The sequence below is a fragment of the Equus caballus genome, chromosome 17, assembly GCF_041296265.1.
Source record: "Equus caballus isolate H_3958 breed thoroughbred chromosome 17, TB-T2T, whole genome shotgun sequence".
Taxonomy (NCBI): Eukaryota; Metazoa; Chordata; class Mammalia; order Perissodactyla; family Equidae; genus Equus; species Equus caballus.
Window position 1 is genome coordinate 10,644,616 of NC_091700.1, and position 19,066 is coordinate 10,663,681.

Consider the following 19,066-nt stretch of genomic DNA (forward strand, 5'->3'; position numbering starts at 1 on the left):
TGATTCCGGCCGGCCCGACAGGTGTTTCCACAGTGTCCGCCAAGTGGTACTGGCGTAGTTGGCAGGTGATTTTGGCATGACCGGCAGGTGGTTCCAGCAAGCCCGGCAGGTGATTCCGAAGTGTTCCCCAACTGGTTGTGGCGTAGCCAGCAGGTGATTTTTGCGTGTCCGGCAGGTGGTTCTGGCGAGTCGAGCAGGTGGTTCCGGCGTGCTCGGCAGGTGCTTCCGGGGTCATTGGCACGTGGTTCTGGCATATCTGAGAGGTGGTTCCGTTATGCCCGGCAGGTGGTTCCGGAGTGTTCGCCAAGGGTTTCCGGCATAGCCGGCAGGTGATTTTGCATGTCCAGCGGTCGTTCCGGCGGGTCGAGCCGGTGGTTCCGGCGTGTGCGGCAGGTGGTTCCGGTCTGTCCGGCAGGTGGTTCTGTGGTGTCCGGCACGAGGTTCAGTCTGAGAGGCTGTGCCGGCATGCCCCTCACGTGATTCCGGCTTGTCCCCGAAGTGGTGCTGGTGTAGTGGGCAGGTGATTTTGGCGTGTCCGGCAGGTGGTTCAGGCGAGTTGAGCAGGTGGTTGCGACGTGCTCGGCAGGTGCTTCCGGCGTCTCCGGCACGTGTTTCTGGCACATCTGACTTGTGGTTCCGGCATGCCCAAAGGTTGATTCCGGTCTGTCCGGTAGGTGGTTCCGGCGTGCACGGCACGTGGTTCTGGTACGTGTCAGAGGTGGTTGCGTATGCCCAACAGGTGATTCCGGACTGTCCGCCACGTGCTTCTGGCACGTCTGAGAGGTGGTTCCAACATGCCCGGCAGGTCATTTCGGAGAGTCGTCCAAGTGGTTCTGGCGTAGCCCGCAGGTGATTTTGGCGTGTCCGGCACGTGGTTCCACCGTGCTCGGCAGGTGGTTCAGGCATGGCCGTCACGTGGTTCCAGTCTGTCCAGGACGTGTTTCCATCTTCTCCGGCAGGTGGTTCTGGTACGTCTGAGAGGTGGTTCCGCCATGGCTGGCAGGTGATCCCGGACCGTCCCCCAGGTGGTTCTGGCATAGCCAGCAGTTGATATTGGCCTGTCCGGCAGGTGGTTCCAGCGAGTCGAACAGGTGGCTCCGGCGTTCTTGGCAGGTGGTTCCGGTCTGTCCCCAGGTGTTTCCGGCGTGTCTGGTACGTGCTTCCGGCACGTCTGAGAGGTGGTTCCGGCATGCGCGGCAGGTGATTCCGTAGTGTCCGCCAGGTGGTTCTGGCGTAACCGGCAGGTGATTTTGGCGTGTCCGGCAGGTGTTTCTGGCGAGTCGAGCAGGTGGCTCCGGCATGCTCGGCAGGTGCTTCCGGCGTCTCCGGCACTTGGTTCTGGTGTGTCTGAGAGCTGGTTCCGGCATGTCCGGCAGATGATTCCGGAGTGTCCGCCAAGTGGTTCTGGCATACCCAGCAGGTGATTTTGGCGTGTCAGGGAGGTGGTACCGGTGAGTCGAGCAGGTGGTTCCGGCGTGCTCAACAGGTGGTTCAGGCGGTTCTGGCAGATGGTATCCGTCTGTTCGGGGTGTGGTTCCAGCATCTCATGAACACGTTTCTGGCACGTCTGAGATGTGGTTCCAGCCGGCCCGACAGGTGTTTCCGCAGTGTCCACCAAGCGGTTCTGGCGTAGTTGGCAGGTGATTTTGGCATGACTGGCAGGTGGTTCCAGCAAGCCTGGCAGGTGATTCCAAAGTCTTCACCAACTGGTTGTGGCGTAGCCGGCAGGTGATTTTTGCGTGATCGGCAGGTGGTTCTGGCGAGTCGAGCAGGTGGTTCCGGCGTGCTCGGCTGGTGCTTCCGGGGTCATTGGCACGGGGTTCTGGCATGTCTGAGAGGTGGTTCCTGCATGCCCGGCAAGTGATTCCGGAGTGTTCGCCAAGTGGTTCTGGCATAGTCGGCAGGTGATTTTGGCATGTCCGGCAGGTGGTTCAGGCGAGTTGAGCAGGTGGTTCCAACGTGCTTGGCAGGTGCTTCCGGCGTCTCCGGCACGTGTTTCTGGCACATCTGACAGGTGGTTCCGGCATGCCCGAAAGGTGATTCCGGTCTGTCCGGTAGGTGGTTCCAGCCTGCACGGCATGTGGTTCTGGTACGTCTCAGAGGTGGTTGCGCATGCCCAACAGGTGATTCCGGACTGTCCGCCACATGGTTCTGGCACGTCTGAGAGGTGGTTCCGGCATGCCCGGCAGGTCATCCCAGAGAGTCCTCCAAGTGGTTCTGGCATAACACGCAGGTGATTTTGGCGTGTCTGGCAGGTTGTTCCGTTGTGCTTGGCAGGTGGTTCAGGCTTGGCCGGCAGGTGGTTCCAGACTGTCCAGGACGTGTTTAAAGCTTCTCCGGCAGGTGGTTCTGGTACGTCTGAGAGGTGGTTCCGCCATGGCTGGCAGGTGATTCCGGACCGTCCCCCAGGTGGTTCTGGCATAGCCAGCAGTTGATATTGGCCTGTCCGGCAGGTGGTTCCAGCGAGTCGAACAGGTGGCTCCGGCGTGCTCGGCAGGTGGTTCCGGTCTGTCCGGTAGGTGATTCCGGCGTGTCCGGCACGTGCTTCCGGCACGTCTGAGAGGTGGTTCCGGCATGCGCGACAGGTGATTTTGGCGTGTCCGGCAGGTGTTTCTGGCGAGTCGAGCAGGTGGCTCCGGCATGCTCGGCAGGTGCTTCCGGCGTCTCCGGCACGTGGTTCTGGTGTGTCTGAGAGCTGGTTCCGGCATGTCCGGCAGATGATTCCGGAGTGTCCGCCTAGTGGTTCTGGAATACCCGGCTGGTGATTTTGGCATGTCAGGTAGGTGGTTCCGGCGAGTCGAGCAGTTGGCTCCGGCGTGCTCGGCAGGTTGTTCAGACGGGTCTGGCAGGTGTTTTCCGTCTGTTCGGGGTGTGGTTCCAGCATCTCATGCACATGGTTCTCGCACGTCTGAGACGTGATTCCGGCCGGCCCGACAGGTGTTTCCACAGTGTCCGCCAAGTGGTACTGGCGTAGTTGGCAGGTGATTTTGGCATGACCGGCAGGTGGTTCCAGCAAGCCCGGCAGGTGATTCCGAAGTGTTCCCCAACTGGTTGTGGCGTAGCCAGCAGGTGATTTTTGCGTGTCCGGCAGGTGGTTCTGGCGAGTCGAGCAGGTGGTTCCGGCGTGCTCGGCAGGTGCTTCCGGGGTCATTGGCACGTGGTTCTGGCATATCTGAGAGGTGGTTCCGTTATGCCCGGCAGGTGGTTCCGGAGTGTTCGCCAAGGGTTTCCGGCATAGCCGGCAGGTGATTTTGCATGTCCAGCGGTCGTTCCGGCGGGTCGAGCCGGTGGTTCCGGCGTGTGCGGCAGGTGGTTCCGGTCTGTCCGGCAGGTGGTTCTGTGGTGTCCGGCACGAGGTTCAGTCTGAGAGGCTGTGCCGGCATGCCCCTCACGTGATTCCGGCTTGTCCCCGAAGTGGTGCTGGTGTAGTGGGCAGGTGATTTTGGCGTGTCCGGCAGGTGGTTCAGGCGAGTTGAGCAGGTGGTTGCGACGTGCTCGGCAGGTGCTTCCGGCGTCTCCGGCACGTGTTTCTGGCACATCTGACTGGTGGTTCCGGCATGCCCAAAAGTTGATTCCGGTCTGTCCGGTAGGTGGTTCCGGCGTGCACGGCACGTGGTTCTGGTACGTGTCAGAGGTGGTTGCGTATGCCCAACAGGTGATTCCGGACTGTCCGCCACGTGCTTCTGGCACGTCTGAGAGGTGGTTCCAACATGCCCGGCAGGTCATTTCGGAGAGTCGTCCAAGTGGTTCTGGCGTAGCCCGCAGGTGATTTTGGCGTGTCCGGCACGTGGTTCCACCGTGCTCGGCAGGTGGTTCAGGCATGGCCGTCACGTGGTTCCAGTCTGTCCAGGACGTGTTTCCAGCTTCTCCGGCAGGTGGTTCTGGTACGTCTGAGAGGTGGTTCCGCCATGGCTGGCAGGTGATCCCGGACTGTCCCCCAGGTGGTTCTGGCATAGCCAGCAGTTGATATTGGCCTGTCCGGCAGGTGGTTCCAGCGACTCGAACAGGTGGCTCCGGCGTGCTCGGCAGGTGGTTCCGGTCTGTCCGGTAGGTGATTCCGGCGTGTCCGGCACGTGCTTCCGGCACGTCTGAGAGGTGGTTCCGGCATGCGCGACAGGTGGTTTCGGAGTGTCTGCCAGGTGGTTCTGGCGTACCCGGCAGGTGATTTTGGCGTGTCCGGCAGGTGTTTCTGGCGAGTCGAGCAGGTGGCTCCTGCATGCTCGGCAGGTGCTTCCGGCGTCTCCGGCACTTGGTTCTGGTGTGTCTGAGAGCTGGTTCCGGCATGTCCGGCAGATGATTCCGGAGTGTCCGCCAAGTGGTTCTGGCATACCCAGCAGGTGATTTTGGCGTGTCAGGGAGGTGGTACCGGTGAGTCGAGCAGGTGGTTCCGGTGTGCTCAGAAGGTGGTTCAGGCGGTTCTGGCAGGTGGTATCCGTCTGTTCGGGGTGTGGTTCCAGCATCTCATGAACACGTTTCTGGCACGTCTGAGATGTGGTTCCAGCCGGCCCGACAGGTGTTTCCGCAGTGTCCGCCAAGCGGTTCTGGCGTTGTTGGCAGGTGATTTTGGCATGACTGGCAGGTGGTTCCAGCAAGCCTGGCAGGTGATTCCAAAGTGTTCCCCAACTGGTTGTGGCGTAGCCGGCAGGTGATTTTTGCGTGATCGGCAGGTGGTTCTGGCGAGTCGAGCAGGTGGTTCCGGCGTGCTCGGCTGGTGCTTCCGGGGTCATTGGCACGGGGTTCTGGCATGTCTGAGAGGTGGTTCCTGCATGCCCGGCAAGTGATTCCGGAGTGTTCGCCAAGTGGTTCTGGCATAGTCGGCAGGTGATTTTGGCATGTCCGGCAGGTGGTTCAGGCGAGTTGAGCAGGTGGTTCCAACGTGCTTGGCAGGTGCTTCCGGCGTCTCCGGCACGTGTTTCTGGCACATCTGACAGGTGGTTCCGGCATGCCCGAAAGGTGTTTCCGGTCTGTCCGGTAGGTGGTTCCAGCCGGCACGGCATGTGGTTCTGGTACGTCTCAGAGGTGGTTGCGCATGCCCAACAGGTGATTCCGGACTGTCCGCCACATGGTTCTGGCACGTCTGAGAGGTGGTTCCGCCATGGCTGGCAGGTGATTCCGGACCGTCCCCCAGGTGGTTCTGGCATAGCCAGCAGTTGATATTGGCCTGTCCGGCAGGTGGTTCCAGCGAGTCGAACAGGTGGCTCCGGCGTGCTCGGCATGTGGTTCCGGTCTGTCCGGTAGGTGAGTCCGGCGTGTCAGGCACGTGCTTCCGGAACGTCTGACAGGTGGTTCCGGCATGCGCGACAGGTGGTTTCGGAGTCTCCGCCAGGTGGTTGTGGCGTACCCGGCAGGTGATTTTGGCGTGTCCGGCAGGTGTTTCTGGCGAGTCGAGCAGGTGGCTCCGGCATGCTCGGCAGGTGCTTCCGGCGTCTCCGGCACGTGGTTCTGGTGTGTCTGAGAGCTGGTTCCGGCATGTCCGGCAGATGATTCCGGAGTGTCCGCCTAGTGGTTCTGGAATACCCGGCTGGTGATTTTGGCATGTCAGGTAGGTGGTTCCGGCGAGTCGAGCAGGTGGCTCCGGCGTGCTCGGCAGGTTGTTCAGACGGGTCTGGCAGGTGTTTTCCGTCTGTTCGGGGTGTGGTTCCAGCATCTCATGCACATGGTTCTGGCACGTCTGAGATGTGGTTCCGGCCGGCCCGACAGGTGTTTCCACAGTGTCCGCCAAGTGGTACTGGCGTAGTTGGCAGATGATTTTGGCATGACCGGCAGGTGGTTCCAGCAAGCCCGGCAGGTGATTCCGAAGTGTTCCCCAACTGGTTGTGGCGTAGCCGGCAGGTGATTTTTGCGTGTCCGGCAGGTGGTTCTGGCAAGTCGAGCAGGTGGTTCCGGCGTGCTCGGCAGGTGCTTCCGGGGTCATTGGCACGTGGTTCTGGCATATCTGAGAGGTGGTTCCGGCATGCCCGGCAGGTGATTCCGGAGTGTTCGCCAAGTGTTTCCGGCGTAGCCGGCAGGTGATTTTGCATGTCCAGCGGTCGTTCCGGCGGGTCGAGCCGGTGGTTCCGGCGTGTGCGGCAGGTGGTTCCGGTCTGTCCGGCAGGTGGTTCTGTGGTGTCCGGCACGAGGTTCAGTCTGAGAGGCTGTGCCGGCATGCCCCTCACGTGATTCCGGCTTGTCCCCGAAGTGGTGCTGGTGTAGCGGGCAGGTGATTTTGGCGTGTCCGGCAGGAGGTTCAGGCGAGTTGAGCAGGTGGTTGCGACGTGCTCGGCAGGTGCTTCCGGCGTCTCCGGCACGTGTTTCTGGCACATCTGACTGGTGGTTCCGGCATGCCCAAAAGTTGATTCTGATCTGTCTGGTAGGTGGATCCGGCGTGCACGGCACGTGGTTCTGGTACGTCTCAGAGGTGGTTGCGTATGCCCAACAGGTGATTCCGGACTGTCCGCCACGTTCTTCTGGCACGTCTGAGAGGTGGTTCCAACATGCCCGGCAGGTCATTTCAGAGAGTCTTCTAAGTGGTTCTGGCGTAGCCCGCAGGTGATTTTGGCGTGTCCGGCAGGTGGTTCCGCCGTGCTCGGCAGGTGGTTCAGGCATGGCCATCACGTGGTTCCAGTCTGTATAGGACGTGTTTCCAGGTTCTCCGGCAGGTGGTACTGGTACGTCTGCGAGGTGGTTCCGCCATGGCTGGCAGGTGATCCCGGACCGTCCCCCAGGTGGTTCTGGCATAGCCAGCCGTTGATATTGGCCTGTCCGGCAGGTGGTTCCAGCGAGTCGAACAGGAGGCTCCGGCGTTCTTGGCAGGTGGTTCCGGTCTGTCCGGTAGGTGTTTCCGGCGTGTCTGGCACTTGCTTCAGGCACGTCTGAGAGGTGGTTCCGGCATGCGCGGCAGGTGATTCCGTAGTTTCCGCCAGGTGGTTCTGGCGTACCCGGCAGGTGATTTTGGCGTGTCCGGCAGGTGTTTCTGGCGAGTCGAGCAGGTGGCTCCGGCATGCTCGGCAGGTGCTTCCGGCGTCTCCGGCACGTGGTTCTGGTGTGTCTGAGAGCTGGTTCCGGCATGTCCGGCAGATGATTCCGGAGTGTCCGCCAAGTGGTTCTGGCATACCCGGCTGGTGATTTGGGCATGTCAGGTAGATGGTTCCGGCGAGTCGAGCAGGTGGCTCCAGCGTGCTTGGCAGGTTGTTCAGACGGTTCTGGCAGGTGTTTTCCGTCTGTTCGGGGTGTGGTTCCAGCATCTCATGCACATGGTTCTGGCACGTCTGAGATGTGGTTCCGGCCGGCCCGACAGGTGTTTCCAGAGTGTCCGCCAAGTGGTACTGGCGTAGTTGGCAGGTGATTTTGGCATGACCGGCAGGTGGTTCCAGCAAGCCCGGCAGGTGATTCCTAAGTGTTCCCCAACTGGTTGTGGCGTAGCCGGCAGGTGATTTTTGCCTGTCCGGCAGGTGGTTCTGGCGAGTCGAGCAGGTGGTTCCGGCGTGCTCGGCAGGTGCTTCCGGGGTCATTGGCACGTGGTTCTGGCATATCAGAGAAGTGGTTCCGGCATGCCCGGCAGGTGATTCCGGAGTGTTCGCCAAGTGTTTCCGGCGTAGCCGGCAGGTGATTTTGCATGTCCAGCGGTCGTTCTGGCGGGTCGAGCCGGTGGTTCCGGCGTGTCCGGCAGGTGGTTCCGGTCTGCCCGGCAGGTGGTTCTGTGGTGTCCGGCATGAGGTTCAGTCTGAGAGGCTGTGCCGGCATGCCCCTCACGTGATTCCGGCTTGTCCCCGAAGTGGTGCTGGTGTAGCGGGCAGGTGATTTTGGCGTGTCCGGCAGGTGGTTCAGGCGAGTTGAGCAGGTGGTTGCGATGTGCTCGGCAGGTGCTTCCGGCGTGTCCGGCACGTGTTTCTGGCACATCTGACTGGTGGTTCCGGCATGCCCAAAAGTTGATTCCGGTCTGTCCGGTAGGTCGTTCAGGCGTGCACGGCACGTGGTTCTGGTACGTGTCAGCGGTGGTTGCGTATGCCCAACAGGTGATTCCGGACTGTCCGCCACGTGCTTCTGGCACGTCTGAGAGGTGGTTCCAACATGCCCGGCAGGTCATTTCGGAGAGTCGTCCAAGTGGTTCTGGCGTAGCCCGCAGGTGATTTTGGCGTGTCCGGCACGTGGTTCCACCGTGCTCGGCAGGTGGTTCAGGCATGGCCGTCACGTGGTTCCAGTCTGTCCAGGACGTGTTTCCATCTTCTCCGGCAGGTGGTTCTGGTACGTCTGAGAGGTGGTTCCGCCATGGCTGGCAGGTGATCCCGGACCGTCCCCCAGGTGGTTCTGGCATAGCCAGCAGTTGATATTGGCCTGTCCGGCAGGTGGTTCCAGCGAGTCGAACAGGTGGCTCCGGCGTTCTTGGCAGGTGGTTCCGGTCTGTCCGGCAGGTGTTTCCGGCGTGTCTGGTACGTGCTTCCGGCACGTCTGAGAGGTGGTTCCGGCATGCGCGGCAGGTGATTCCGTAGTGTCTGCCAGGTGGTTCTGGCGTACCCGGCAGGTGATTTTGGCGTGTCCGGCAGGTGTTTCTGGCGAGTCGAGCAGGTGGCTCCTGCATGCTCGGCAGGTGCTTCCGGCGTCTCCGGCACTTGGTTCTGGTGTGTCTGAGAGCTGGTTCCGGCATGTCCGGCAGATGATTCCGGAGTGTCCGCCAAGTGGTTCTGGCATACCCAGCAGGTGATTTTGGCGTGTCAGGGAGGTGGTACCGGTGAGTCGAGCAGGTGGTTCCGGTGTGCTCAGCAGGTGGTTCAGGCGGTTCTGGCAGGTGGTATCCGTCTGTTCGGGGTGTGGTTCCAGCATCTCATGAACACGTTTCTGGCACGTCTGAGATGTGGTTCCAGCCGGCCCGACAGGTGTTTCCGCAGTGTCCGCCAAGCGGTTCTGGCGTTGTTGGCAGGTGATTTTGGCATGACTGGCAGGTGGTTCCAGCAAGCCTGGCAGGTGATTCCAAAGTGTTCCCCAACTGGTTGTGGCGTAGCCGGCAGGTGATTTTTGCGTGATCGGCAGGTGGTTCTGGCGAGTCGAGCAGGTGGTTCCGGCGTGCTCGGCTGGTGCTTCCGGGGTCATTGGCACGGGGTTCTGGCATGTCTGAGAGGTGGTTCCTGCATGCCCGGCAAGTGATTCCGGAGTGTTCGCCAAGTGGTTCTGGCATAGTCGGCAGGTGATTTTGGCATGTCCGGCAGGTGGTTCAGGCGAGTTGAGCAGGTGGTTCCAACGTGCTTGGCAGGTGCTTCCGGCGTCTCCGGCACGTGTTTCTGGCACATCTGACAGGTGGTTCCTGCATGCCCGAAAGGTGATTCCGGTCTGTCCGGTAGGTGGTTCCAGCCTGCACGGCATGTGGTTCTGGTACGTCTCAGAGGTGGTTGCGCATGCCCAACAGGTGATTCCGGACTGTCCGCCACATGGTTCTGGCACGTCTGAGAGGTGGTTCCGGCATGCCCGGCAGGTCATCCCAGAGAGTCCTCCAAGTGGTTCTGGCATAACACGCAGGTGATTTTGGCGTGTCTGGCAGGTTGTTCCGTTGTGCTTGGCAGGTGGTTCAGGCTTGGCCGGCAGGTGGTTCCAGACTGTCCAGGACGTGTTTAAAGCTTCTCCGGCAGGTGGTTCTGGTACGTCTGAGAGGTGGTTCCGCCATGGCTGGCAGGTGATTCCGGACCGTCCCCCAGGTGGTTCTGGCATAGCCAGCAGTTGATATTGGCCTGTCCGGCAGGTGGTTCCAGCGAGTCGAACAGGTGGCTCCGGCGTGCTCGGCAGGTGGTTCCGGTCTGTCCGGTAGGTGATTCCGGCGTGTCCGGCACGTGCTTCCGGCACGTCTGAGAGGTGGTTCCGGCATGCGTGACAGGTGATTTTGGAGTGTCCGCCAGGTGGTTCTGGCGTACCCGGGAGGTGATTTTGGCGTGTCCGGCAGGTGTTTCTGGCGAGTCGAGCAGGTGGCTCTGGCATGCTCGGCAGGTGCTTCCGGAGTCTCCGGCACGTGGTTCTGGTGTGTCTGAGAGCTGGTTCCGGCATGTCCGGCAGATGATTCCGGAGTGTCCGCCAAGTGGTTCTGGCATACCCGGCTGGTGATTTGGGCATGTCAGGTAGGTGGTTCCGGCGAGTCGAGCAGGTGGCTCCGGCGTGCTCGGCAGGTTGTTCAGACGGGTCTGGCAGGTGTTTTCCGTCCGTTCGTGGTGTGGTTCCAGCATCTCATGCACATGGTTCTGGCACGTCTGAGATGTGGTTCCGGCCGGCCCGACGTGTTTCCACAGTGTCCGCCAAGTGGTACTGGCGTAGTTGGCAGGTCATTTTGGCATGACCGGCAGGTGGTTCCAGCAAGCCCGGCAGGTGATTCCGAAGTGTTCCCCAACTGGTTGTGGCGTAGCCAGCAGGTGATTTTTGCGTGTCCGGCAGGTGGTTCTGGCGAGTCGAGCAGGTGGTTCCGGCGTGCTCGGCAGGTGCTTCCGGGGTCATTGGCACGTGGTTCTGGCATATCTGAGAGGTGGTTCCGGCATGCCCGGCAGGTGATTCCAGAGTGTTCGCCAAGTGTTTCCGGCGTAGCCGGCAGGTGATTTTGCATGTCCAGCGGTCGTTCCGGCGGGTCGAGCCGGTGGTTCCGGCATGTCCGGCAGGTGGTTCCGGTCTGTCCGGCAGGTGGTTCTGTGGTGTCCGGCACGAGGTTCAGTCTGAGAGGCTGTGCCGGCATGCCCCTCACGTGATTCCGGCTTGTCCCCGAAGTGGTGCTGGTGTAGCGGGCAGGTGATTTTGGCGTGTCCGGCAGGTGGTTCAGGCGAGTTGAGCAGGTGGTTGCGACGTGCTCGGCAGGTGCTTCCGGCGTGTCCGGCACGCGTTTCTGGCACATCTGACTGGTGGTTCCGGCATGCCCAAAAGTTGATTCCGGTCTGTCCGGTAGGTGGTTCCGGCGTGCACGGCACGTGGTTCTGGTACGTGTCAGAGGTGGTTGCGTATGCCCAACAGGTGATCCCGGACTGTCCGCCACGTGCTTCTGGCACGTCTGAGAGGTGGTTCCAACATGCCCGGCAGGTCATTTCGGAGAGTCGTCCAAGTGGTTCTGGCGTAGCCCGCAGGTGATTTTGGCGTGTCCGGCACGTGGTTCCACCGTGCTCGGCAGGTGGTTCAGGCATGGCAGTCACGTGGTTCCAGTCTGTCCAGGACGTGTTTCCAGCTTCTCCGGCAGGTGGTTCTGGTACGTCTGCGAGGTGGTTCCGCCATGGCTGGCAGGTGATCCCGGACTGTCCCCCAGGTGGTTCTGGCATAGCCAGCAGTTGATATTGGCCTGTCCGGCATTTGGTTCCAGCGACTCGAACAGGTGGCTCCGGCGTGCTCGGCAGGTGGTTCCGGTCTGTCCGGTAGGTGATTCCGGCGTGTCCGGCACGTGCTTCCGGCACGTCTGACAGGTGGTTCCGGCATGCGCGACAGGTGATTTTGGCGTGTCCGGCAGGTGTTTCTGGCGAGTCGAGCAGGTGGCTCCGGCATGCTCGGCAGGTGCTTCCGGCGTCTCCGGCACGTGGTTCTGGTGTGTCTGAGAGCTGGTTCCGGCATGTCCGGCAGATGATTCCGGAGTGTCCGCCTAGTGGTACTGGAATACCCGGCTGGTGATTTTGTCATGTCAGGTAGGTGGTTCCGGCGAGTCGAGCAGTTGGCTCCGGCGTGCTCGGCAGGTTGTTCAGACGGGTCTGGCAGGTGTTTTCCGTCTGTTCGGGGTGTGGTTCCAGCATCTCATGCACATGGTTCTGGCACGTCTGAGATGTGGTTCCGGCCGGCCCGACAGGTGTTTCCAGAGTGTCCGCCAAGTGGTACTGGCGTAGTTGGCAGGTGATTTTGGCATGACCGGCAGGTGGTTCCAGCAAGCCCGGCAGGTGATTCCTAAGTGTTCCCCAACTGGTTGTGGCGTAGCCGGCAGGTGATTTTTGCCTGTCCGGCAGGTGGTTCTGGCGAGTCGAGCAGGTGGTTCCGGCGTGCTCGGCAGGTGCTTCCGGGGTCATTGGCACGTGGTTCTGGCATATCAGAGAAGTGGTTCCGGCATGCCCGGCAGGTGATTCCGGAGTGTTCGCCAAGTGTTTCCGGCGTAGCCGGCAGGTGATTTTGCATGTCCAGCGGTCGTTCTGGCGGGTCGAGCCGGTGGTTCCGGCGTGTCCGGCAGGTGGTTCCGGTCTGCCCGGCAGGTGGTTCTGTGGTGTCCGGCATGAGGTTCAGTCTGAGAGGCTGTGCCGGCATGCCCCTCACGTGATTCCGGCTTGTCCCCGAAGTGGTGCTGGTGTAGCGGGCAGGTGATTTTGGCGTGTCCGGCAGGTGGTTCAGGCGAGTTGAGCAGGTGGTTGCGATGTGCTCGGCAGGTGCTTCCGGCGTGTCCGGCACGTGTTTCTGGCACATCTGACTGGTGGTTCCGGCATGCCCAAAAGTTGATTCCGGTCTGTCCGGTAGGTCGTTCAGGCGTGCACGGCACGTGGTTCTGGTACGTGTCAGCGGTGGTTGCGTATGCCCAACAGGTGATTCCGGACTGTCCGCCACGTGCTTCTGGCACGTCTGAGAGGTGGTTCCAACATGCCCGGCAGGTCATTTCGGAGAGTCGTCCAAGTGGTTCTGGCGTAGCCCGCAGGTGATTTTGGCGTGTCCGGCACGTGGTTCCACCGTGCTCGGCAGGTGGTTCAGGCATGGCCGTCACGTGGTTCCAGTCTGTCCAGGACGTGTTTCCATCTTCTCCGGCAGGTGGTTCTGGTACGTCTGAGAGGTGGTTCCGCCATGGCTGGCAGGTGATCCCGGACCGTCCCCCAGGTGGTTCTGGCATAGCCAGCAGTTGATATTGGCCTGTCCGGCAGGTGGTTCCAGCGAGTCGAACAGGTGGCTCCGGCGTTCTTGGCAGGTGGTTCCGGTCTGTCCGGCAGGTGTTTCCGGCGTGTCTGGTACGTGCTTCCGGCACGTCTGAGAGGTGGTTCCGGCATGCGCGGCAGGTGATTCCGTAGTGTCTGCCAGGTGGTTCTGGCGTACCCGGCAGGTGATTTTGGCGTGTCCGGCAGGTGTTTCTGGCGAGTCGAGCAGGTGGCTCCTGCATGCTCGGCAGGTGCTTCCGGCGTCTCCGGCACTTGGTTCTGGTGTGTCTGAGAGCTGGTTCCGGCATGTCCGGCAGATGATTCCGGAGTGTCCGCCAAGTGGTTCTGGCATACCCAGCAGGTGATTTTGGCGTGTCAGGGAGGTGGTACCGGTGAGTCGAGCAGGTGGTTCCGGTGTGCTCAGCAGGTGGTTCAGGCGGTTCTGGCAGGTGGTATCCGTCTGTTCGGGGTGTGGTTCCAGCATCTCATGAACACGTTTCTGGCACGTCTGAGATGTGGTTCCAGCCGGCCCGACAGGTGTTTCCGCAGTGTCCGCCAAGCGGTTCTGGCGTTGTTGGCAGGTGATTTTGGCATGACTGGCAGGTGGTTCCAGCAAGCCTGGCAGGTGATTCCAAAGTGTTCCCCAACTGGTTGTGGCGTAGCCGGCAGGTGATTTTTGCGTGATCGGCAGGTGGTTCTGGCGAGTCGAGCAGGTGGTTCCGGCGTGCTCGGCTGGTGCTTCCGGGGTCATTGGCACGGGGTTCTGGCATGTCTGAGAGGTGGTTCCTGCATGCCCGGCAAGTGATTCCGGAGTGTTCGCCAAGTGGTTCTGGCATAGTCGGCAGGTGATTTTGGCATGTCCGGCAGGTGGTTCAGGCGAGTTGAGCAGGTGGTTCCAACGTGCTTGGCAGGTGCTTCCGGCGTCTCCGGCACGTGTTTCTGGCACATCTGACAGGTGGTTCCTGCATGCCCGAAAGGTGATTCCGGTCTGTCCGGTAGGTGGTTCCAGCCTGCACGGCATGTGGTTCTGGTACGTCTCAGAGGTGGTTGCGCATGCCCAACAGGTGATTCCGGACTGTCCGCCACATGGTTCTGGCACGTCTGAGAGGTGGTTCCGGCATGCCCGGCAGGTCATCCCAGAGAGTCCTCCAAGTGGTTCTGGCATAACACGCAGGTGATTTTGGCGTGTCTGGCAGGTTGTTCCGTTGTGCTTGGCAGGTGGTTCAGGCTTGGCCGGCAGGTGGTTCCAGACTGTCCAGGACGTGTTTAAAGCTTCTCCGGCAGGTGGTTCTGGTACGTCTGAGAGGTGGTTCCGCCATGGCTGGCAGGTGATTCCGGACCGTCCCCCAGGTGGTTCTGGCATAGCCAGCAGTTGATATTGGCCTGTCCGGCAGGTGGTTCCAGCGAGTCGAACAGGTGGCTCCGGCGTGCTCGGCAGGTGGTTCCGGTCTGTCCGGTAGGTGATTCCGGCGTGTCCGGCACGTGCTTCCGGCACGTCTGAGAGGTGGTTCCGGCATGCGTGACAGGTGATTTTGGAGTGTCCGCCAGGTGGTTCTGGCGTACCCGGGAGGTGATTTTGGCGTGTCCGGCAGGTGTTTCTGGCGAGTCGAGCAGGTGGCTCTGGCATGCTCGGCAGGTGCTTCCGGAGTCTCCGGCACGTGGTTCTGGTGTGTCTGAGAGCTGGTTCCGGCATGTCCGGCAGATGATTCCGGAGTGTCCGCCAAGTGGTTCTGGCATACCCGGCTGGTGATTTGGGCATGTCAGGTAGGTGGTTCCGGCGAGTCGAGCAGGTGGCTCCGGCGTGCTCGGCAGGTTGTTCAGACGGGTCTGGCAGGTGTTTTCCGTCCGTTCGTGGTGTGGTTCCAGCATCTCATGCACATGGTTCTGGCACGTCTGAGATGTGGTTCCGGCCGGCCCGACGTGTTTCCACAGTGTCCGCCAAGTGGTACTGGCGTAGTTGGCAGGTCATTTTGGCATGACCGGCAGGTGGTTCCAGCAAGCCCGGCAGGTGATTCCGAAGTGTTCCCCAACTGGTTGTGGCGTAGCCAGCAGGTGATTTTTGCGTGTCCGGCAGGTGGTTCTGGCGAGTCGAGCAGGTGGTTCCGGCGTGCTCGGCAGGTGCTTCCGGGGTCATTGGCACGTGGTTCTGGCATATCTGAGAGGTGGTTCCGGCATGCCCGGCAGGTGATTCCAGAGTGTTCGCCAAGTGTTTCCGGCGTAGCCGGCAGGTGATTTTGCATGTCCAGCGGTCGTTCCGGCGGGTCGAGCCGGTGGTTCCGGCATGTCCGGCAGGTGGTTCCGGTCTGTCCGGCAGGTGGTTCTGTGGTGTCCGGCACGAGGTTCAGTCTGAGAGGCTGTGCCGGCATGCCCCTCACGTGATTCCGGCTTGTCCCCGAAGTGGTGCTGGTGTAGCGGGCAGGTGATTTTGGCGTGTCCGGCAGGTGGTTCAGGCGAGTTGAGCAGGTGGTTGCGACGTGCTCGGCAGGTGCTTCCGGCGTGTCCGGCACGCGTTTCTGGCACATCTGACTGGTGGTTCCGGCATGCCCAAAAGTTGATTCCGGTCTGTCCGGTAGGTGGTTCCGGCGTGCACGGCACGTGGTTCTGGTACGTGTCAGAGGTGGTTGCGTATGCCCAACAGGTGATCCCGGACTGTCCGCCACGTGCTTCTGGCACGTCTGAGAGGTGGTTCCAACATGCCCGGCAGGTCATTTCGGAGAGTCGTCCAAGTGGTTCTGGCGTAGCCCGCAGGTGATTTTGGCGTGTCCGGCACGTGGTTCCACCGTGCTCGGCAGGTGGTTCAGGCATGGCAGTCACGTGGTTCCAGTCTGTCCAGGACGTGTTTCCAGCTTCTCCGGCAGGTGGTTCTGGTACGTCTGCGAGGTGGTTCCGCCATGGCTGGCAGGTGATCCCGGACTGTCCCCCAGGTGGTTCTGGCATAGCCAGCAGTTGATATTGGCCTGTCCGGCATTTGGTTCCAGCGACTCGAACAGGTGGCTCCGGCGTGCTCGGCAGGTGGTTCCGGTCTGTCCGGTAGGTGATTCCGGCGTGTCCGGCACGTGCTTCCGGCACGTCTGACAGGTGGTTCCGGCATGCGCGACAGGTGATTTTGGCGTGTCCGGCAGGTGTTTCTGGCGAGTCGAGCAGGTGGCTCCGGCATGCTCGGCAGGTGCTTCCGGCGTCTCCGGCACGTGGTTCTGGTGTGTCTGAGAGCTGGTTCCGGCATGTCCGGCAGATGATTCCGGAGTGTCCGCCTAGTGGTACTGGAATACCCGGCTGGTGATTTTGTCATGTCAGGTAGGTGGTTCCGGCGAGTCGAGCAGTTGGCTCCGGCGTGCTCGGCAGGTTGTTCAGACGGGTCTGGCAGGTGTTTTCCGTCTGTTCGGGGTGTGGTTCCAGCATCTCATGCACATGGTTCTCGCACGTCTGAGACGTGATTCCGGCCGGCCCGACAGGTGTTTCCACAGTGTCCGCCAAGTGGTACTGGCGTAGTTGGCAGGTGATTTTGGCATGACCGGCAGGTGGTTCCAGCAAGCCCGGCAGGTGATTCCGAAGTGTTCCCCAACTGGTTGTGGCGTAGCCGGCAGGTGATTTTTGCGTGTCCGGCAGGTGGTTGCAGCGAGTCGATCAGGTGGCTCCGGCGTTCTTGGCAGGTGGTTCCGGTCTGTCCGGTAGGTGTTTCCGGCGTGTCTGGCACGTGCTTCCGGCACGTCTGTGAGGTGGTTCCGGCATGCGCGGCAGGTGATTCCGTAGTGTCCGCCAGGTGGTTCTGGCATACCCGGCTGGTGATTTTGGCGTGTCCGGCAGGTGTTTCTGGCGAGTCGAGCAGGTGGCTCCGGCATGCTCGGCAGGTGCTTCCGGCGTCTCCGGCACGTGGTTCTGGTGTGTCTGAGAGCTGGTTCCGGCATGTCCGGCAGATGATTCCGGAGTGTCCGCCAAGTGGTTCTGGCATACCCGGCTGGTGATTTGGGGATGTCAGGCAGGTGGCTCCGGCGTGCTCAGCAGGTTGTTCAGACGGGTCTGGCAGGTGTTTTCCGTCTGTTCGGGGTGTGGTTCCAGCATCTCATGCACATGGTTCTGGCACGTCTGAGATGTGGTTCCAGCCGGCCCGACAGGTGTTTCCACAGTGTCCACCAAGTGGTACTGGCATAGTTGGCAGGTGATTTTGGCATGACCGACAGGTGGTTCCAGCAAGCCCGGCAGGTGATTCCGAAGTGTTCCCCAACTGGTTGTGGCGTAGCCGGCAGGTGATGTTTGCGTGTCCGGCAGGTGGTTCTGGCGAGTCGAGCAGGTGGTTCCGGCGTGCTCGGCAGGTGCTTCCGGGGTCATTGGCACCTGGTTCTGGCATATCTGAGAGGTGGTTCCGGCATGCCCGGCAGGTGATTCCGGAGTGTTCGCCAAGTGTTTCTGGCGTATCCGGCAGGTGATTTTGCATGTCCAGCGGTCGTTCCGGCGGGTCGAGCCGGTGGTTCCGGCGTTTCCGGCAGGTGGTTCCGGTCTGTCCGGCAGGTGGTTCTGTGGTGTCCGGCACGAGGTTCAGTCTGAGAGGCTGTGCCGGCATGCCCCTCACGTGATTCCGGCTTGTCCCCGAAATGGTGCTGCTGAAGCGGGCAGGTGATTTTGGCGTGTCCGGCAGGTGGTTCAGGCGAGTTGAGCAGGTGGTTGCGACGTGCTCGGCAGGTGCTTCCGGCGTCTCCGGCACGTGTTTCTGGCACATCTGACTGGTGGTTCCGGCATGCCCAAAAGTTGATTCCTGTCTGTCAGGTAGGTGGTTCCAGCGAGTCGAACAGGTGGTTCCGGCGTTCTTGGCAAGTGGTTCCGGTCTGTCCGGTAGGTGTTTCCGGCGTGTCTGGCACGTGCTTCCGGAACGTCTGAGAGTTGGTTCCGGCATGCGCGGCAGGTGATTCCGGAGTGTCCGCCAGGTGGTTCTGGCATACCCGGCAGCTGATTTTGGCGTGTCCGGCAGGTGTTTCTGGCGAGTCGAGCAGGTGGCTCCGGCATGCTCGGCAGGTGCTTCCGGCGTCTCCGGCACTTGGTTCTGGTGTGTCTGAGAGCTGGTTCCGGCATGTCCGGCAGATGATTCCGGAGTGTCCGCCAAGTGGTTCTGGCATACCCAGCAGGTGATTTTGGCGTGTCGGGGAGGTGGTACCGGTGAGTCGAGCAGGTGGTTCCGGCGTGCTCAGCAGGTGGTTCAGGCGGTTCTGGCAGGTGGTATCCGTCTGTTCGGGGTGTGGTTCCAGCATCTCATGAACACGTTTCTGGCACGTCTGAGATGTGGTTCCAGCCGGCCCGACAGGTGTTTCCGCAGTGTCCGCCAAGCGGTTCTGGCGTAGTTGGCAGGTGATTTTGGCATGACTGGCAGGTGGCTCCAGCAAGCCTGGCAGGTGATTCCAAAGTCTTCACCAACTGGTGGTGGCGTAGCCGGCAGGTGATTTTTGCGTGATCGGCAGGTGGTTCTGGCGAGTCGAGCAGGTGTTTCCGGCGTGCTCGGCTGGTGCTTCCGGGGTCATTGGCACGGGGTTCTGGCATGTCTGAGAGGTGGTTCCTGCATGCCCGGCAAGTGATTCCGGAGTGTTCGCCAAGTGGTTCTGGCATAGTCGGCAGGTGATTTTGGCATGTCCGGCAGGTGGTTCAGGCGAGTTGAGCAGGTGGTTCCAACGTGCTTGGCAGGTGATTCCGGCGTCTCCGGCACGTGTTTCTGGCACATCTGACAGGTGGTTCCGGCATGCCCGAAAGGTGATTCCGGTCTGTCCGGTAGGTGGTTCCAGCCTGCACGGCATGTGGTTCTGGTACGTCTCAGAGGTGGTTGCGCATGCCCAACAGGTGATTCCGGACTGTCCGCCACATGGTTCTGGCACGTCTGAGAGGTGGTTCCGGCATGCCCGGCAGGTCATCCCAGAGAGTCCTCCAAGTGGTTCTGGCATAACACGCAGGTGATTTTGGCGTGTCCGGCAGGTGTTTCTGGCGAGTCGAGCAGGTGGCTCCGGCATGCTCGGCAGGTGATTCCGAAGTGTTCCCCAACTGGTTGTGGCGTAGCCGGCAGGTGATTTTTGCGTGTCCGGCAGGTGGTTCTGGCGAGTCGAGCAGGTGGTTCCGGCGTGGTCGGCAGGTGATTCCGGGGTCATTGGCACGTGGTTCTGGCATATCTGAGAGGTGGTTCCGGCATGCCCGGCAGGTGATTCCGGAGTGTTCGCCAAGGGTTTCCGGCATAGCCGGCAGGTGATTTTGCATGTCCAGCGGTCGTTCCGGCGGGTCGAGCCGGT